General features: G+C 45.7%; 1 long non-coding RNA gene across 1 annotated transcript; it reads left to right on the plus strand.

Annotated features, from left to right (window-relative positions):
- The first annotated feature begins 527 nt into the window (after positions 1 to 527).
- Positions 528 to 16,432, plus strand: LOC132244517 (uncharacterized). Its single transcript, XR_009456073.1, has 2 exons — positions 528 to 877; positions 15,182 to 16,432. It is a non-coding gene; the product is annotated as an uncharacterized LOC132244517 (long non-coding RNA).
- The last annotated feature ends 4,447 nt before the right edge of the window (positions 16,433 to 20,879 follow it).

The following is a 20,879-nucleotide window of genomic DNA, read 5'->3' on the forward strand; positions in this document are numbered from 1 at the left end:
CCGGGGCTGGGGTGGAGGCTGGGAAGAGCCTGTAGCCTGCAGTGGCTGCTGGCCCCATCCTGCTTTCATCCGGCTGCAGCTGCCCGCCCCTGCTGCAGCCCTGGGAGCGGCGGACACTGCCTGCTTGCAGCTGCTGGGCTCTGCCGCGGCGGGGGGTTTGGGGCACGGTGTCCTGGGGGAAGCGGAGCCCCGAGGGGTTTGGGGCATGGCGCAGCCCAGTGGATACAAGCAGACGGTGTCCACCGCTTCCAGGGCTGCAGCAGGGTCGGACAGCTACTTGTAGCCGGACGAGAGCAGGCTGGGGCTAGTGTCTGCTGCAGGCTCAGGGGCTCCAGGCTCTTACCGGGCTCTGCTTGTCTTCACCCCAGGCCCGGCTGCAGCGGCCCCGGGAGGTGTTGGCACCAGCTGCCTGCACCAGGGCACGGTGCAGCCGAGTGGCTACAGGGAGCCGGCATCAACCACTCCTGGGACAGCTGCAGCTGGGGTGAGTGGGGACACGCAAAGCCCCAGGGGGTTTGGGGCACGGTGCAGCCCAGTGGCTGTAGGCAGCTGGTGCTGCAGCTTCCGGGGCCGCTGCAGCTGGGCTGGGGTGAGTGCCGCGCCCTGCACCGTTTGTCAGCGCTCACCCCAGCCAAACGGTGCAGGGCGACAGGGGAACCGATCCTTATTTCTTACATTATAAAGTAGGTTTGCTTTATACGAATTCAATTTATGAGACATTCTCTAAAGGGGTCGTGCTTTTCCACGACGGAGCGTCTGCAGTTAGCAATGCACGAGCTGCACTTCTACAGAGCTAGAGAAGGAAATACGAAAGAAGGAGGAGAGGAAAAATTCTGGCAAGAGCTGGACTTCAGGGGGTTGTTTCAGCCCAGCACAGGTATAGGCTAAACTAAGAGTCAGCCTTTGTGGGTAGAAAAGGCTGGCTAGGGTTGTATATGGGATAGAGACAACAAAGAGACCTGTATTGCACACAGTGTTCTCGCTTTCCTTTTTCCAGGAAAGTACAGGATGTCTAACACGATATGTGTAATATGTGTTTGATAGACACTACTCAGGGATGTTTGTATATACTGTGTAAAAATGAGATGACGTGCAATATGATATCAGTTTCGATTTTTTTTATTATGTTGTTTGAAATGTTGTATTATCTTTTTGTGAGGCCTCTGTTGGAGGTCGTTTTGAGTCTTTTGTTATGGTCTGTTTTTCTAATAAAATGTTTTAAAGATTAAAAAAAAATTCTCCAGGAACACACGTACCGCATAAATCGAGGGAAACCTGTAATGTATTTCTTTCATATTAAAAATATTTATGTAAATTGCATTCATCAGATGATATTGCTGTAGCTTTTGGATGCAATTTGGTGATTAGTATGAGTGAACCCACCCACCAAGAACATCTAGCAAAATTTCCCTTCTCAGGGAAGAGTGTTAGATTCCTTATGTGCTGTTGTTGGCTTTAGAAGGAATGAGCTTAAGGCTATTAAACCTTATTAAATATGGTCAGGAAGACTATGGTAACTATTGAAATTGTGGTATAATTGCCATTTATTTCTTTATTAGATTTATATGGATCAATTTATTAGATTCATACATGCCAATTGTCTCTGTTTAGCTAGGATTTTCTTTTACTTTTTTAAGTAATAGAGCTACCATTTTCACACTTCAAAATTAGCTCTTCAGTAAATTTATCATGTCATCCATCCTTTTAACCAAAATCAGCTTTGTGTGGCTTAATGTTAATATGTATTACCTTGTCAATATTTCAATTAAGTTACAGCCTTTCTGACATTTCTGCCTAGCAGTTTGTATGCCCCCACCTCCATCATCCTTTCTGAGTGACCATCAAGAATGTATAAATGTATCTTCTCAACAGCCCTGTAGCAGAAGGAAATATTGTTCTTCCTATTATACAGCTGGAGAACTGAGGCCTTGATCCTGATTCAGCAAAACATGGAAGAATGTGTGGTAGGATTTTCAAAAATAATTTCAAATATAAGAGATTGAGGAGTTAATGACCCATTGAAAGTCGGTCTATTTTTGGCATTTAAATGATTTATGATTTTTTTTGGTAATCTTTGGGCTTGGCAGTACTACGTGTCAGGCTAGTGCCCTACAACTGGACAGTTCTTACTCGGGTTGATGGAAACTGTGTAATTGAAGTCACTCAGGCACTTTTGAAAATCCCATTCCCCGTGATTAACTTTAAACACATGAATAATCTCATTACACTGCTCATGTGGTTAAAGTTAAGCCTGGATGTAAGTGCTTTATGGAATCTGGACCTAAGTGACCTAAACCAGGTCACATGAGCAGTCAGGCAGAGCCAGAAATTGAATTCAAAGCCCCAGAATTCTTGCTCAGTGCTTTAAACGCTCATCCATCTTTCCTCCCACCATAATCTCAAACTTTTGGTATATAATTTCTTAGTTTAGCTCTTGTCATTTTTCCACTATTTTGATTGTTGAATAGCTCTTAATGGTCTGAATAGGCATGCATACTCTCAAGTGTCAGGTCTGACTATTAAGGCTTTGAGAAGACAAAAAGGAGACTGATAGGAATCAAAGTTGGGCCAGTAACTTCTAAACATTTAGAAGGTAGAAGAATCCTCTACAAGCAAAGGACTCTATAATTGTAGAATTCTGTGGTGGGTGCATGATTTGGCTGTATGGAAAGACAATTTAGAGACAACTTATTGGCTAGTTGACACTTCCAGCCTATTCTGAAGGATTGACATGGCATATACCAGTATCTTTGTACATTTTTGTTTATTTTAAATGAGAAGGACTTTAAGACTACTTTTTCTGGCCATATTTCACACTGGAAAGAGCAACACCTCTCTCATGTGGTTTGAAGTATCCAGCCATCTGGCCAGTGATTTTATACATTGGAGCATTAGCATGCTGCATGTAGCCATTTAAAAGAAATCTGCTAATCCCAGGTTAGCATTTGGATACTCTTTGTATTTTCTATAATTTCCATTCTAGTGGAAATGTTCATGCTTGCTTTCCCTCTCCTGGCACTCCTAATGGATGATCACATTGTGAGGATTGCAGCTCTAATGTTTCAGACTTCAGAAATGCTCTTCCCAAAGCAGGCAAAGGGGAAGGCTAGGGAAAGGCCAAGTGTAAGGCAGCTCTTTACTGTCTCTCAAGCTTCTGAGTAACCAGTCCCTAACAAACAAATACAACAGAAAAGGGGCCAGGAGCAAAAAGCACAGAAAGAATGAATCTTCTTTTTCATACTAATAAGGTGATTAATTTGGCCAGATCCTCTTAGGCTTTATTTCCATTAAGAGGCAGTCATGTATTTAGCAGTGCTCTAAACACATTTTTTTCAGAACTAATGTTCTATGCCCTGCATTTTATCTTGTATTTACATGTGTTGCACTTTGCAACTACATTATGAAGGACCAAGACCAGTGTAAAGTTATCTATGACAAGATAGTAATGAAATGTAAAATGTACAAAGATACTGGTATAGGCATCAGTTACATACTTCAGGAAGCTAAGGCTAGCCTGGAATTTCTAAAGTTTTTCTAAATGTAAAAAGTTCAGAGGTGTTTTTGTAAAGATTTATTCCATGTTTATGTTACATCACTCCATGTGACTCTGCTGTAGCTATTTTTGTATTCTGTGGTCGTATCACTGGGTTCCTAGAAACAGGATGATAAATGTTAACATTACACATGCATTTATTTAGTAGACTTCTGTATTTTGATGACAGAGTTCCTCTTTCTATTTCTCTCGAGGCTTACATTCTGTAAACTGACTACTTACTCTGCTGGGTGATATTTGACAGTTTCCTGAATACCTGGATGCAGTATGTTTTTTCTCTATTTCTGTTTCTGCAATGTCTGACATGTATATCTACAGACTGCCTACAAAATCTCCTGCTTAGGAGGAGGCTTGGCTAACAATGCTGCGTGCATTGTTCTTTAAATATACTGTCAGTCTATATTGGGCTGGGCAACGTTGGGGCCTCTTGGGGAGTTTTGGTGAGCTGTTGTGGGCGGGGGGAGGGGAGGGTGGTGCTGATCCTATCTGGACCTGGGATAGGACCCACCATCGGGCACCTGCATTATTGCTCTGCCCTAGGCCCTGGCCCCACACTGTCACTGCCCTGCAATCCTGGCCACGGCCTCACCCACACGTCCCACTCCTGGACACCACTCCATGCTTCCTTGTGGCCCCATCCCATCTGCCCAGCCAACTGTGTCATGCTGTCAGAGGTCCTGGGCCAGTCTCCATGGAGATCCCAGCCACCTGCTCTGTCTAGCACCCCTGGCAGTGAGTGAGGAGCAGATGGACCAGGGTGCCCAGGCAGCAGGGATAGGTCCAGCAGCAGCAATGACATTGACAGCAGCAGCCAGAAGGGGCTCCTGGGAAGCTGAGTCCAGCTTCTGCACCACCCGGTCCTGCTGTGTACCCGGGGGTGATGAGACCAGCTGCACACACCATGGTCCTGGCTGCCCCTTGCACCTGGATCAGGTGGGGCCAAGAGATGCACCGCAAGCTAGATAAAATCCCTTGGTGGGCTGCATGCAGTTTGCAGACCACATTTTGCCCACCCTCAGTATACATGGAGGAGTGTACATTTTGTGCTGTTCTCATTATTTGCCACCAAAACTTGCTAGACATAAAAAGAAGCTCTGATGTAATCACCACTTTCCAGCTTTCATGCTCTGCATATCTGCATTGCAAGAGTGAGTAAAATAACACCTCAAAATGCTCTGAAACGCCTGTCCTTTGGAATGTAACTGCCCAGAGTATTCAGACAAAAGGCAGGGTAGTTTTGCACCTAACATTGGTGTGTGCAGGTGCACCCCGTGAGATTGGCCATGCACACCCTGGAAGCACCAGCTGTGAAACTTATCAACTAAATCAGCAGCATTGTAAACATATGGGGGAATTCTAGATGGCTTGTTATACACTTCCTGTGCAAATATCCCCAATTATGCCTATCACGTTTCATCTTTGCAAGAGGTGGGCCAGAAATGTTAAGATCTATATTTTAAATTTCCAGAACTTTCAGGGGGTTGAAATTTGAGCTCAGACTTAAGAGTATCTTTAATTCTTGTCTTGAAAACTGTGATATGGTCATTTGAACAAGTCAGGACTAGAAGTGGAAAGTTATTGCTCAAAGGGTGGATGGTCTGAATAGAACTAAGAGCCTTTACAAAAGTGAAACACAGATGATGCACAGACACTCTTTTATCATTTCTAAAGTGCATCCCTTGTAAAGAAAACCATGGTAACATTTTAACTGCATAGTAAAACCATGTAGCAGTTATTGCCAAGCAGTGAAGAATGTTTTAAGTATATAACTAGAAATTGAAGGGGAAATATAATTTGGTCAGAATATTGGGAGCTAGCATCCTTACTGTTAATATCGTGCCTACAAATAAGTGAATCATGGGGTTTTACTAATACATCCTGTCATCTGAATGTTTTGTATATTGTACATTGCTGGGCAACCAAGCTACATTTAAGAAATAGCATGCAGTTAAGTGATAAGGGCCTAACTTCTAACTTCAATACCATGGCTTTTTAGTCATGGGTTCAAGGAAAGGGTGTGATCTACTGAATCACTAATTCCATTCTCTATGGACCTAAGATATTAGAATATTCCTGTTGGAGTATTGCCACAGGTTGATGACAATTTGCTTGCAAGAGCCAGCAGAAACATCTGGAATTGATAAGGCAATTCATGATCAGGAAACTAACTTGTGCTTGCCTGATCTTGAGTATGTGCTCATGTGCCACCCTGGCATGTGCACCTGGTGTTGGGCACTGCGTGGGCTCCAGTGACCTCTGGAGGGGTCCTCAGTTACTCCGGGGAAAACCCAGAAACTCACCTGCCTTGACTTTGATTGAACCTTCAGTGGTAGGTTCCCTTATTAAGGACTCTCCCAGGTTGGCCACGCCCCCTGGTGGGAATCCGTGGGGCTCCGCCTCCCCTACACACTTTCCATATGCCAGCCTCCAGGACGAGCCACTTGGTCTCGGTGCAGCTTGCCCTCTGGTTTCGTCAGTGCCTGCTCCTCGCGTTACCTGAGCTACAATTGGCTCTGCCCAATAGGGAGAATAGGATGGGGTTCAGCGTAGACACATGCAGGGTGCTGCACCTTGGAAGAAGGAATCCAAAGCATCCATACAGCCTGGGGAGTTCCCTTCTTGAAAGCACAGAGGCAGAAAGGGATCTCAGAGTCATTATTGACTCCAAGATGAACATGTGCCGCCAATGCCAGACCGTAGCCAGCAAGGCCAGCCGTACCTTGTCATGCATCCAAAGGTGCATCTCAAGCCGGTCCAGAGAGGTGATACTCCCCCTCTATGCGACTTTGGTCAGGTCACAGTTGCAGTACTGTGGTATTGGGTGCTGCACTGCAAAAGGGATGTGGCTGGCCTGGAGAGGGTTCAGAGGAGGGCCACCTGCTTGGTGAGAGGGCAGCAGGACAGGCCCTATGAGGAGAGACTGAGTGACCTGAACCTGTTCAGCCTCAGCAAGAGGAGGCTGAGCGGGGACCTGGTGTGTGCCTACAAACTCATCAGGAGATCAACAGCAAATAAGTAGAGCCCTTCTCTCCCCAGCACCACCTGGGGTGACAAGGAACAATGGTAATAAGCTGATGGAGAATAGGTTTAGGTTAGAGATGAGAAGGCAATTTTCTATAGTTAGGGTGTCCAAAATCTGGAACCAACTTCCCAGGGAAGTGGTCCTCGCCTCTACCTTGGGCAAATTCAAGAGGAGGCTGGATGATCACCTGTCTGGGGTCTTGTGAACCCAGCATTCATTCCCGCCTGTGGCAGGGGGTCAGGGTATATGATCTGTTCAGGTCCCTCCTGACCCTAGTTACTATGAAACTCCCCCATCACAGGACTCTAGGGGCGGCTGAGTTACCTTTGTCTTTTAGCGTATCTTCAAAGGCCAGCCGGCTGCTTGCCATGGTTCCTAGGCTGCTCCAGTCCTTAGAGTGTTGCTCGTGTTCTGGCAGAAATAACACTAATTTTGCAGATCAGCTGACATGATATCCATAGATCTGAATCAGTAGAAAAAAAGAAACAAGATTGCATAGGGTATTTAACTGTCCTATGGGAAATATAATAGATATTCTATAAGTTCAGTAAACATCTATGGCTTAATGCAGGGGTACACAACCCCTGGAATGCATGCCAGAGTGTGGCATGCAAAGTAATTTTGCTTGGCATGCATGCTTTGGGGCAAACAGTGGGGGAGCCATGAGGGGCCTGATCCTTGTTGTGGCAGTGCAGCCCTGCCCCTTCCCCACTGTCTACCTTGAGACACACTTACACCCACTGCTGACAACAAGTTCGGCCAGGCTGTGCAGACCCTGGTGCAGCTACTTGCAACCTCCCTGCTGCCTGTTGCAAGTAGCCTGGGTTCTGAGACAGGTGTTAGGTGTCGCCTAGAGCCTGGGTCCACTGTGGCAGGCAGCCGGAAGGCTGCAGGCAGCTGCGCCAGGGCTCACGGAGCCCTGGCCTGGCTCATTGCTGGCAGCAGGTGCATGCATGCCTCAGGGCAGATAGTGGAGAAGGGTCTCGGGCTGCACTGCCACAAGTCTCGGGCCCTTTGCAGTTTTCCTACTATCCATCCCAGAACACTGAGATCTTACAACGTGAGGTTATGGGTGCTTTTGGCACTCTGTCCAAAAAGTGTTTGTCCCCTGGCTTAATGTATAGCTGGAAGGAGGTATCAAGTGGTGTTCCCCAGGGGTCTGTCTTGGATCCAATATTGTTCAATATTTTCCTTAATTAAGTGATGATGGAATTAAGTGCAGACTTAGTAAATTTGCAGATGATAGCAAGTTGTGTGGAGCTGTAGACACTCTAAGGCAGGGCTAGGTTCCAGAATGACCTGACTGACTGAAGAAATGGTCCTCAGATGAGTCAGTCAAATCAGATTAAAAAAAGGACAAGTGCAAAGTTCTGCATTTGGGACAGTATAATTGCATGCACAAATACAGACTGGGGTGTCAAAGATGTAGCCTGTGGGCCATATTTGGCCCATACAGCCTTGCAATATAGCTCGTGGATCTAGTACTGAACCCCACACACTGCATGCAGCATGCCAGACCCAGTGTGTGCTGCAAACAATATGTGCCCTATATAGCATGAGCTTTGGAATGGGGCTGGTGCATGCTGCAGGTGGGGTGTGGGATGAACAACAGGTGTGCATGCTGCATATGGCACTAGGGATCACTCCAGGCATGTGCTGTATGCAGTGCCCCACCAAACTGGCCCTGCACACTGGCTCCGGAGCTGGTATCTAATGGGTCAACAGACAAGCCTCACACACTGGAGCCAACACATAGTGCTGGTTCAGCATGGGCACCTCTGCGCTGCCTACAGGGTTGGTTCAAGCCATGCACTTCGTGAGATGGCTGGTCTAGCACAGTCATGTGCACTTCCTCCGCTGCTTAGGGCTGGTCTGTGGGTCCAGTTTAGTTTGTAGACCATCTCTCATCCAATCGCCAGGGCCAGATGAGTTTGACACCCCTGCAGTAGACCATAAGCTAAATATGAGACAACAGTGTGCTCCGTTTGCAAAAAAATGCCAACATCATCCTGGGTTGTATTCACGGGAGTGTCACTTGCTAATTAAGAGAAGTGATTCTTTTGCTATATTCAACGGCAGTAAGGCCTCACCTGGTGTCCTGTGTCCAGTTCTGGGTCCCACACTTCAAGAAGGATGTGGACAGAATGGAACGAGTCCAGTGAAGAGCAAAAAAAATGAGGAAAGGTGGAAAGAACTGGAGTTATTTGGTCTGGAAAAGAAAAGGCTGGGATGCTGGTTGGGGGGGGGGGTGTGGAACGGGGGCAGCATTTGATAAGACTTCCAATAGGGGAAGGGCAATTATAGAGAGGATGGAGATGGGTTTTTCTCTGTGGCTGTAGGGGACAGACTAGGAGCAATGGTATCAAGCTGCAGCAGAAGACATTTAGGTTGGAGATTAGGTGGAATTTTTTGGCTATGCGAGTACTGTAGCATTAGAACAGGCTACCCCCACCACTGGCATTTGGTAACTCAAAAAGATAGGGTTACAGTATCTACCATTAGTTTATCACTATGGGTAACCATAATGGATTTCGAGATTAAAAGATCTGGCAGCTGGCCTAGACTTGGACAGGAAAGCCTTCTGTTTGGTATGTCAGTGTGAAATACAAGGACATCTGAGTACCTGGCAGAGGTTGGTAAAATCCACCCAGTCTGGACCAGAATCAACATTTGGAATATTTTACTTCTTCAATAAGAGCCCACATTCTCATGTGATTTGCTACACTTTCAAGGGCAAGCATTGTTGTATATAATTTGAAATACTGTGTTTCCTCATTCCACCTTTTTGTAACAAAGCAGAATCTATGTTTAAATTATTTCTAGATTGTACAAAGTTGAGGAAGGGCACTTGATACCTGAAAACATTTCCAATAGCTCTTCCAACTGTAGCATTGGTCCATTTAAAAATATCAGAATTAATTCTTGTCTCTTGTACAAAGCTATCCCTGGCTTCAAATTAAAGATGGTTGTATAATCTGCCAGTAGAAACTAGTGATGGAATAGATCTATCTGAGGGGCAAGGATATTTTGTGATTTTTGAGGTGGGGAGGATCAACTATTTAGTTGGGAGAGCTGTTGGACAAGCTTTGGGACATCAAAAGCTCCTTCCTTAGATCTGCAAGGGCGCATCTACATGAGATGTTTACTGCAGTTGCCTAATTAGCTTTGTAGTAAGGCATCACTGGTCTACACGTGCGGTACTGTTAGGCCAGAGTAAAATAATTAACTCTGCCATAAGATAGCACTGCCCAACACAAGTGCTATTCTATGGTGATGTTATTTACTGTGCCACAACACATGTGTAGACAGTGACCAGGGCTGGCTGAGGCATGAGGGTGCTATAGTGAGGGGCTGCCTGCTGGGTTACCCATGCTGTAGCACTCTCATGCCCCAGTCAGCCCCTCTGCAGCATGTTGGGCTGGGGCAGAGCAGCCCTGGGTTAGCAGGCTGACCCCCTAAAGTCCCCTGCCAGCCAGAACTGTGCCACTCTGGCTCAATGTGCTTTGGTCCTGTGTGCACCCAGGGGAGTTAAACTCCAGTGCAAACTGTGCCATCGTTTATTGTATTGCATTAATATTCATGTGTAGATGTGCCCAGAGAAAAGCAGATGTAGGCTGAGTGACATACCAGAGAAAAGCCTCCATGCAAATACAAATAGTTTGCTTGGAGGAATGCAGGAGAGCTGTGAAGTCAGGGTGAAAAGGTGTTAACAGGATCCTTTAGACTAGACCCTACAGGGTGTGTCTACATGTGCAATTAATGTGTCTGAATGTTACTGTGCAGTAAATTCAGTTTCATTAAGCTTTGGCCAGGAATGCATCTACATGTGTGCCCTATCAGGCACAGATTTGCATCCAATCAGAGAAGTCAGGTCCTGGGCTGCTCCTGCCTTGCTCTGCTCCCCTGCAACAGCCAGGGAGAGCTCTGGGCTCTGACCGCAGCAGCTTGGGGGCAGCCTCAAGCTGGCAGGGGGTTTGGGGGCAGCCTCAGGGTGGCAGGGGATGATCTCCTGGGAGCCAGTGGCCAGTGCACCATGAATGCTCCTCACCCTGCCCCCAGCAGTGGCAGCCAGGGCACTGTGTCTGGCTCAATGTCTAGTTGGGAAGAGGTATCAAGTGGGGTTTCTCCAGGGTCTATCCTGGGTCTAGTATTGTTTAATATCTTCATTAATGATTTGGATGATGGGATCGAGTGCACACTTAACAAATTTGCAGATGACACCAATTGGGTGGAATTGCAGACATTCCAGAGAATAGGGCTAGGATCCAGAATGACCTGGGTAGACTGGAGAGATGGTATGCAATTAATCAGATGAAATTCAACAAGGACAAGTACAGAGTTCTGCACTTGGGGCAGAATAACTGCATGCACAAATACAGACTGGAATGACTGGCGAGGCTGCAGTACTGCAGAGAAGGACCTTGGGGTTATGGTGGACCATAAGCTAAATATGAGCCAACATTGTGCTCCTGTTATAAACAAAAAACAACAGCATCCTGGGTTGTATTAACAGAATAAATGTCACTTACAAATCAAGGGAAAAGACTGTTCCACTGTGTTCAACACTGGTGTGGCCTTGCCTAGAGTACTGTGTCCAGTTTTGGGTTCCAAACTTCAAGAAAGATGTGGACAAAATGGAGAGAGTCCAGTGGAGAGGAACAAAAATGATTAGAGGCCTGGAAAGCATGACTTATGAGGAAAGGCTGAGAAAGCTAAGGTTATTTGATTTGGAAGAGACAACTGGGGCAGGGGGTGGATTTGATAACAGTTTTCCAATAGCTGAAGGGCAATAGTAGAGATGATGGAGATAGATTTTCCTCTGTGGCTGTAGCGGGCAGGACAAGAAACCGTAATAGTTTGTATGATCTACATAATTAGATTAGTGATGTGTTCTTAGCATCAGAACCCCCAAGTTAGAATAATGAGCTATTTAAAATCATATACTATCAACTTTTAATTTGCACCTAATTTGCAACTGGACAAGCCCAGGAGAGTGGGAGAAGACCCAGGGGAAAGTATTAATGTAGGGGACATCCAGATGAGTACCAATGCCCGGAGACAACTGCAGAGGGACAGAAAACCTGAGAAGACTAGGGATGAATTCAGCTGTCTTTATGGGAACACCTGAAGCATGGGCAATAAATAGGATGAACTGACACTCCTGGCAGACGAGGAATTTGACCTCATTGGGCTGATGGAGACCTGGTGGGATGATGCATATGATTGGGCAGTGAATATTGAGGGCTATAGACTCTACAGGAAGGATCAGGTTGGGAAGAAAGGTGGAGGGGTGGCCCTCTATGTGAAAGAGCAATACCCAACCCTGCAGGTCACATCGGATTGTACGGGGAGGCCCCTTGAGACTCTCTGGGTCAAGATACAAGGGGGCTCAGGAGAAAAGGGACCTGATGGTGGGAGTCTACTATAGGTCTTCCTACCAAGAAGAGGAGAATGACCAGGCATTCTCCAAGGAACTGAGTGAGGCAGCCAGCACTGAAGACTTGATAGTCATGAGTGACTTTAACTACCCTGACATCTGTTGGGAAGGCCATTCAGCCAGCTCCAGCAGGTCAACCAGCTTCTTGGCAGCTATAGATGACCTATTCTTGACAGGCTGTGGAGGGACTGACTAGGGGTAAAGCCACTCTAGACTTGGTGCTGGCCACAGGGGAAGACGTGGTAGGTGACCTGAAGATTGGAAGTATTCTGAGTGACAGTGATCAGATTCACTATCCACCGAAAGGCTGGGATTTCTGCCAACAGAACAGAAGTCCTAGACTTCAGAAGGGCTGAATTTGGTAAACTCAGGAGTCTAGTTAGAAAGGCACTTTGCAATCAGTGACTGGATGATTTAGGAGTTCAGGAATGGTGGCGCTTCCTTAAGGAGGCAATTCTTATTGCTCAAAAAGAGACCATCCCCACACGGTCAAAAAGAGGGAAAGGGGTCAAGAGACCCACTTGACTCAACAGGGACATTGGATAACTTCCCAAAAAGGAAAAAAAAAGCATACATGAAATGGAAAAATGGTGCTGCATCCAGAGAGAGTACACTCATACGGCCAGGGTCTGCAGGTACAAGACAAGGAAAGCCAAGGTATGCATAGAGATCAAGCTGGCAACCGAATTAAAAGACAACAAAAAGTCCTTCTATAGGTACATAGGGAGCAAGAAAAAAATCAAGCTCCGCTGTCAGACCTGTACTGAATACAGAGGGGCAGCCTACAGTTGATCCCCGTGAAAAGGTAGAGCTCCTAAATACTTTGCATCAGTATTTTTTAAGTCAGACGGGAACTCATCACCTGTCCAGAGGCCCAGAGAATACGGGGAAGACAGCAGTCCACATAAAATCAGTTCTGAATGGGTGAAAATACTCTTGGAACATTTGGGCATTTTCAAGTCTGCTCGGCCAGATGACTTGCATCCAAGGGTCCTGAAAGAACTGGCCGACCTCATAGCAGTGCCTCTGGCAAGGCTGTTTGAAGAGTCATGGAACTTAAGAATGGTCCTGAATGACTGGAAGAGCACTAACGTGGTACCCATCTTTAAGAAAGGGAAGAGAGATGACCCTGCCAACTATAGACTGGTCAGTCTGACTTTGGTCCTGGGAAAAATATTCAAAAAAATTGTCAAGGAGGCCATCAACTACAAGCTCATAACTGGCAGGGTATTAAGAAACAACCAGCATGGCTTAGTCAAAGGGAGGTCTAACAGACCTGGTAGTAACTAACATCATCTACCTAGACTTCAGCAAGGCCTTTGATACTGTTTCCCATGAGATTCTCTCAATTCAGCTGGAGAGTACTGGCCTAGACTGGTCTACAGTGAGGTGGGTTGGCATCCAGTCACTGATTGCAAGTGTAAGGATCAGGAATGACTTTGAGAGGCTGGTCCTATGGGCTCAATGCAATCAGATGAGGTTCAATGGGGACAAGTGCTGGGTCCTTCATCTGAGTAGGAAGAACCCTCATCATAACTATACAATAAGTGGTGGTCCCCTGGCTGACACTGCATGTGAAAGGGACCTGGGGGTGACAATCAACCAGTGGATGAATATGAGCGATCAGTGCGATGAACTCGCCAGCAGGTCAAATAGAACTTTGGCATGCATCAGCCAATGCATTGCCAATAGATCCAGAGAGTTGCTCCTCCCCCTTTATTTGGCGTTGGTGAGACCACAGCTGGAGTACTGTGTCCAGTTTTGGGCACTGCACTTCAGGAAGGATGCGGATAAGCTTGGAAGGGTACAGAGAAGGGCCACCCATATGATCAGGGGCCTAGAGGATAGGCACTATGAGGAGAGACTCTAGGAACTGCGTTTGTTCAGTCTGAGTAAGAGAAGACCGAGAGGTGACTTGATAGCCACCTACAAGTATGTCGGGGATGAATACCAAGATCTAGGGAAGCAAATCTCCAGAAAGGCACCCCTGGGAGGATAAGGTCCAATCATTTTTCCTTCTAAGGTGTAGTGATCCGTAAGCGCACCATTTCGGTTAGTGAGTGCTCCGCTTTGGTTCGTTCCAGAATTGGTCCCATCTCCCCCTTTCAGTGCTTGCCATTTCAGTCTGCCCCACAGTATAACACAGTATGATAACAAAAGATGATACTATAGCTTTTTATTTACCAGAATGACTCTTGTCTACCTTTTTCTGTTTTCTAAACAGTGTCCAGGTTAACAGTCTTTCCTGAGGCTAAATGAAGTTTAATTCTCATCAGCTTGCCCAGATTATCAACTTCTAAATGATTTCTGAACTTTGTTTTTATTTCATTCATGAGGCAAAACCCTCTCTCAGAATCTGCACTAGATGCCAGAAAAAATGGCACAGATGTCAACAAGTAACAACAGTTCACTAAATTGTTCCTGTTGTAGTATGTAGGTGACCATGTCTTCAAAGATCTGTATTGCCTCAGTATTCATTTTCTCACTAACAGTTAATTTAAAGTCCACGTATTGTTTGCATAGGTCTTTAAAAGTTTCTATGGATTTGTTTAACAAGATGCTATATCTTGTTGCCAATGTTTTCACCTCCTCATGCCCAAACAAAAAATCATTCCTGTTTAATAAAGGGGAAAAAGAATCCTTATTGAAAACTGACCATTCTTTCAACTTGCCTTCTGGAAATCTGTTGTTCATGTGGTCACACGGATGCTCAATGAATTGAGTAACTGATGTAGTGTCCACAGGCAATTCAAATGACAGCAAGGTTTGAACATCTTCAGAAAAATGTAGTCTCACCAAGATACTGCAAATGGAGTTTGGCAGTTCTAGCTTTGGCAAATTGAAATGCTTTTGCCATTGTTAGTGAACTTCATTGAAGCATTCTGCGGAACTCAGTCAGTTCACCTAAGACATCATTTAGCATGGCCAGTGCAACATGATGCTTTGGTTTTCACAGTTTGTCCAAGCAGTATTTGTGAATTGGGTCGTTGTCTTCAGCCACTTGTTTTGCACAGTAGTCCATCAACACAGTATAATTCTTCATCATGGCACTAACAGCAAAATATCTAGAGAGTCATCTGACCTCATTCAGTGGCCTAAATGAAATTGTTTAACATTCAGCAGCCCTTAGATAGTTCTTCAAACTTAGATTTTTTTATTTTTTTTACAGAACACCTACTAAAAAGTGTGTATGTGGTCCGTAGTAGAGTTTCAGTGCACCTCATCAAAGATTAATCTTTCCAAGCATCATCAATCCCCAAGTCTTCCTGGTGTGCCATGCAGTGCTGCTCGAACAGATATGGAATAGACTGCTGAAGTACTGCAGCCACACCATTGTGCTTTCCAAGCATTACTGAAGCACCATCGGAGGTAAACATTACAGGCAGTCCTCGACTTACAACGTTTTGAGTTGCAATGTTTCACACAGTGTTTATAAACTGACATCCTGTTTCAACTTCCTGATGTTGGTTTTGACTTTACAATGCTTGATCTGATGCGAGGCCGTGCCAGCGAACAAGTTCGCTGCGTCACCCATCTCCCTGGAGAACATCTGTCCAACATCCTTGGACACTTTCATTAAGAAGGCAGACAAGATGCCAGAAAAACCTGCAGCCAAGACTCCTGAGAAGCCAAGAGCCCTTCAAAAAGTCCAGCAAAGTCACCTCAAAGAAGTTCTTCCAGATCAATATGATTGCTATTTACAATATAAATACACTAATGTAGCTATATTACTCATCTATAACTGATTGAGTACAAAATTCTGGGGTATTTTGGGTGAAAGTATGGTATCAGGCCTTGGTTCAGGAACCAATCTCCCATTTATAACATTGTTTCCTATGGGGAAAATCGATTCCAAGTTACAACGTTCGACTTAAGACGCAGTTTTCAGGAACCAATTGTGTTGTAAGTCTGAGGACTACCTGTACCATCTTTTGCATAGATAAGTTGCTGTCAACATAAAATTGTCTAATTGCTGCTATAATAGCACAGCTATCACAAGCTGTCAGTTTTAAAATCCCAGCAAACCTGGTCCGATGAGTGAAATCGTCCATAGTTTGGAATTTTATATACAGAATTATCATTTTGCTAACAGAAATATCTGTGCTCTTGTCAACTATCAAAGTGTGGAATGGTGATGTACGCATTTCATTCAGTACTTCTTGATGAATTACAGAATTTATGCAGTCAATAAATTCAAATGTATAATTCTTATTTCTCCAGCTTTCAGGAATTTTAAAATATTTGCCAATGTGACTGTGGATTTCCTGCACTGATAGCATTGATGAGTTTAATTTCACTGCAAGGAGAACATTATCAATTAAGATTTTAACTTTGTCAGTGTTTGATCACTTCCTTTCAAACAGTTCTATTTTCCCCATGTCTCGCATGTTTCAGAAAATAAACTTTCAGGATTTCTCTGCTTTGGTTGCATAGTTTCATCACAGAATCTGTGTGAATCTTGTGGGTCAAATGATGTTTCATGTAGTCTAATTTCCTGTAGTCAACCCTTTTTTTTCTGCTTGTTCATTTGTTATTGGCACCTGCATGCGTGCAGATGGTACACAGGACATCCCCGCTTTCACGATACTGGAAAATATCTCCAAGACTTATGTGCTGGATGCTGTGGCATGTCGGTTTCAACCAGTCTTTGAATTTTGAGCAGCTCTTCTTCTTAGCTTGTCCACTGCATTCACCGTCTTCACACTTATGCTTCAACATTGTAAAATTTGAGGATTTAACTTAAAAGATGCAGTAAGGGCCCTTACTAAGGAGGTGGGTCTGTGTGCAATGAATATAAAGATGATCCTTTACACAGGCTGCAAGAAAGATATTGGCCTTCTCAGAATGATAGAAAAAGCAACACTATATAGTGAAGGGTAGAATCATGCCCACTTTAACCAAGCTAGTGCACAAACTGGATGCAATTTAGCCAATTTGGTGCTTTTCTCTGTACATGCCCATAAACTGCAGGGAGACCAAGCAGTGTTGTACAACCAAAACATCACTAAAGCAGGTAACTAACTAAAGCTCAATAGCTAGCTTATACAGAGAAGACACATTGTATCCCAGCATGACTAGCCTGCTGCCAGGATACACTGTAAACTCCTTCTTAACTTGCTATCTGTCCTTAGTAAGAATTTGCACACACTTCTCATAAAGGACTCCACTTTATATAGGAGCTTGCCAGAAAGGGCTGGGGAGTGGAGCAGTTAGTTCTCTGGAGCTGATGGAGCCTATGTGGTACCCAGCTCTGCCCCTGTCCCAGCCCCTGACCTCGCCTTGGGGAGTGAGGAGGCACATGGTGCTGGGCTTGAGGTGAAGCTTGCTGGAAGGGGCTGGGGAGTGGAGAAGTTCCCTGGAGATGGCAGTGCCCACCCCCACCTCGCCTTGGGGAGTGAGAAGGCACATGGCACTGGGCTCAGGGCGAAGCTCACCAGAAGGGGCTGGGGAGCGAAGCAGTTCCCCGGAGCCAGAGGAGCTTACACAATGCCCGACTCTGCCCAACGACAGCCCCCGCCCCTGCCTCACTTCAGGGAGCAAGGAGGCACATGGTGCCAGGCTCAGGGTGAAGCTCGCCAGAAGGGGCAGGGGAGTGGAACAGTTCCCCAGAGATGGTGGTGCCTGGCTTTGCCCCAGCCCCAGCCCTTGTCCCCACCCCCACCTCGCTTGGGGGAGCAAGGAGGCACATGGCGTTGGGCTCAGGGTGAAGCTTGCGGGACCAGAGGAGTGAGGAGCTTACCACCTGTAAGTGTCTCACACCAGCCCCAGTGCCTTTGCTGTGCTCTGCGCCCAAAGTTTACAGGAAGCTTCAGCCCAGCTCCTCTCTGGGTGGGTGCACAACATTAAAAAGTTACTGTGTGGCAAGACTTTTTATTGTGCATGGCCGTGCATGCGCACAGTTTAGAGGGAACCTTGGGTCCAATGGGCACAAGCTAGTTGAGGAAAAATTTAGGATGGACATAAGGAAAAACTTATTTCCATAAGGGTATCTAGAATCTGGGACACACTCCTAGCAGAGGTGGTGCAGCTGGACGTGTTTAAGAGGAGGCTGGATAAGCACCTTGTTGAGCTCATTTGAGCCCAACTACCTCCTGCCCATGGCAGGGGACCAGACTTGATGATCTTACAGGTCCCTTCCGGTCCTAATATTCTATGATTCTACAAAAACAAACTTTAACTTTTTATTCATCACTTGAGCATAGAATCAACATACACTACTACTGAAGCTGGTATAGAAAAACATTTTTTTTAATGATAAATGAAACTTTTTTTGCAAACCATCTCCTATTTTTGAACCAAGTCTATGAGTGTATTCTAGTAATGAAATCACGTTAGGACTGTTTTACATAACAATTGCATCTGTACATCTTAGGGCACATCTACACAAGATATGTTAATGCACCTTGGCCTAAGTTACTGTGCAATGTGGCAGGCATTTACACATGAGCACCCTTATTGCACAGTGACTTCAGCTAATCGTGACTAAATTTGATGCCTGAAAATTTAGTTGTGATTTTGTCAATGTGCAGTAATGCACATGTAGTTCTGACCCAGCGCTAACTTTAGTGCTGGGTCTGCCCAGCCACTAGGGAGCTGGCCTGAGCCCAGCCCCAGGGCTCTTGGCTGCCTGCCTCTCCTGTTCCATGGTTGGGCAATCCCTAGCTGCAGGGTATAAAAGCCAGCAACCATTTTGTGCCTTGGGACATACACATTAGGGAGCCTGAGGGAGCCTTTTCATTGTCCAGGAACCCAGCAGGCCCCGTGTGCCCCCTGGGCAGGCCACAGGATGCCTCTGCCTGGCCTGTTTCCTCTGCAGAGCTGCTGCTTGGCCACAGATGAGTGTTGCAGAGAGCTGCAGCTTGCTGCACCCGTTGTCTAACACTGATATCCCCCCAGGGCTGCTGCCTGGCTGTCTCTGACAGCAGAGCCAGCATCTGCTTCCTGCTGCTACTCACCCCCAGCAGTGTCTCTTTGCAGGTGCTGTGGTTAAGTGCCCCTGCCACATGGCTCCTAGTCCCTGGCTATGCCCCGCTGCTGAATGCTCCTCAGCTCTGTCCGGGGCCAGAAACACAGGGACAGCCATTGGGGGGGGGGGGGGGGGGGGGCAGAGAACCGGCATGGGATGAGATTGTCATCCTCATCATGCTTCTCGTTGAGCCCTGGCCCCACTTGTGTGTGTATGCTGGGCTGGAGTAAGGAGTGCAGGAGGAGGGCATTGACCAGGGCCTCCTGCAGCCGGTGCCCTTGCCCCTGTGGCTCTCCTGGTGCCTGGGCACAGGGGGAGGGGAGGGGAGGGGAGGGAAGGGGCCTGCTGGGGCCAGCACCATGGCCAGCAGGAGCACAGGGCACTGGGTGTCACTGACAGGGTCAGGACTGGAACAGTGGGGCGCTGGGTGTCACTGGCAGGGGCAGGAGCAGCCCTGGCATGGGGAGGCAGGGTGGGTAAGGAGAGAGCTGCCATATGATGCCCCTGCACTGGGCAGGGATGCAGAGAAGTGGCTGGCTAGGGATTAGAGTTTCCAAGATGGCTGGCAATTTCTGGTAACTGGCTCTGGCTTCAACATGGCTGCCAAATGCTGACAGACATGTGGCCATAGGCCGGAGCTCCCCCTGGTGGCCACAGAGCCACATGGCAGAGCTGCAGGGACTTGGCACTAACTTTAGATTAGATTTAGTACCAAGTCTCTGCACCTGTAGACACCTGCCAAAAATCACTTAATGCACATTAGCTTAATGCACATTAATTTAGTTGTGCTTTAATTCACGTGTAGACATGCCCAGACTGTTTTTCTCTGTATTTGCCATTAGTGTGTTACTTTCTCTCTCAAAGGCATGTTTGAAAGCTCTTAAACTATTTTGAATAAACTGGATTGTTAGGTTGTCATCATCTAAGTATTAAAGATAGGGCAAAAGACAGACATGTCAATACTAATTTCTTAGCATCTGCTAAAATATTGAATTAATTTACTAATTTCAACATACAGCAGTTTGGAGTGAGGCAGAGCAATAGACTTGAAAGTTTGCATTCCTTGTTCCTGATATCTGTAATTGCTGTTGCATTAATTTAGATGTTTTGCTCATTGCATTGTTTTTGTATTATCTTGCAAAAAAATAAATAGTAATCTCTTAATACTTAAGACCAAAAGAAACATTTTAAATTTTAACAACCTTCTAATAAACATAATTATTTCCCCTAGTTTTAACTCCCACCATTGCAATTGGTTGGCCTGAAAGTTAAATTGACTTAATTTCTTTCATTGACAATCAATGCAAACAGAGCACAGGTGATAAATTAATTGAATTGTGTCTGTTTTGTATATCTCTAAGGTCTACACTTAATTTTTTTTTGCATGGTATAACTACACTGATATAGCTAGACCGGTACAAATCTGTGGGGTGAAATCCTATCCCTAAACAAGTCCATGGGAATCTGCCATTAACTTCAGTAGGATCAGCATTTCTCCTACAGCATAGATGTGCTGTAACAGTATACAGCATGACTGGTACTGATGCAGCTTACTCTAGTTTGAAACCAGGGTCAAACATGCGACTGTGTGGTGTCTATGCTATGTGTGGCATATACTCTGCTATGCACTGGTACAACCACAGCCTGCAGAAATGCTCTAGTAAACACCTTCCAGTGCAATCAAAGATTAGGATGTTTAGTAACAAAATTACTAATTTATAGCGTGTGATTTAAAAATGGACTCTAGCTCATATTAATTACAGTGTGCTATATATGTCAATGTCATGAGTAGTCTCAAACAAGCCAACAAAAATGTGGGAACATTTCCTCAGGATATGCAGTTAAGTACCTTGCTCTCAGTCCATTTATCTGAATATTTTGGATGACCTTGAGGATTCTG

Source organism: Alligator mississippiensis, chromosome 12, assembly GCF_030867095.1.
Source record: "Alligator mississippiensis isolate rAllMis1 chromosome 12, rAllMis1, whole genome shotgun sequence".
Lineage (NCBI taxonomy): Eukaryota > Metazoa > Chordata > Crocodylia > Alligatoridae > Alligator > Alligator mississippiensis.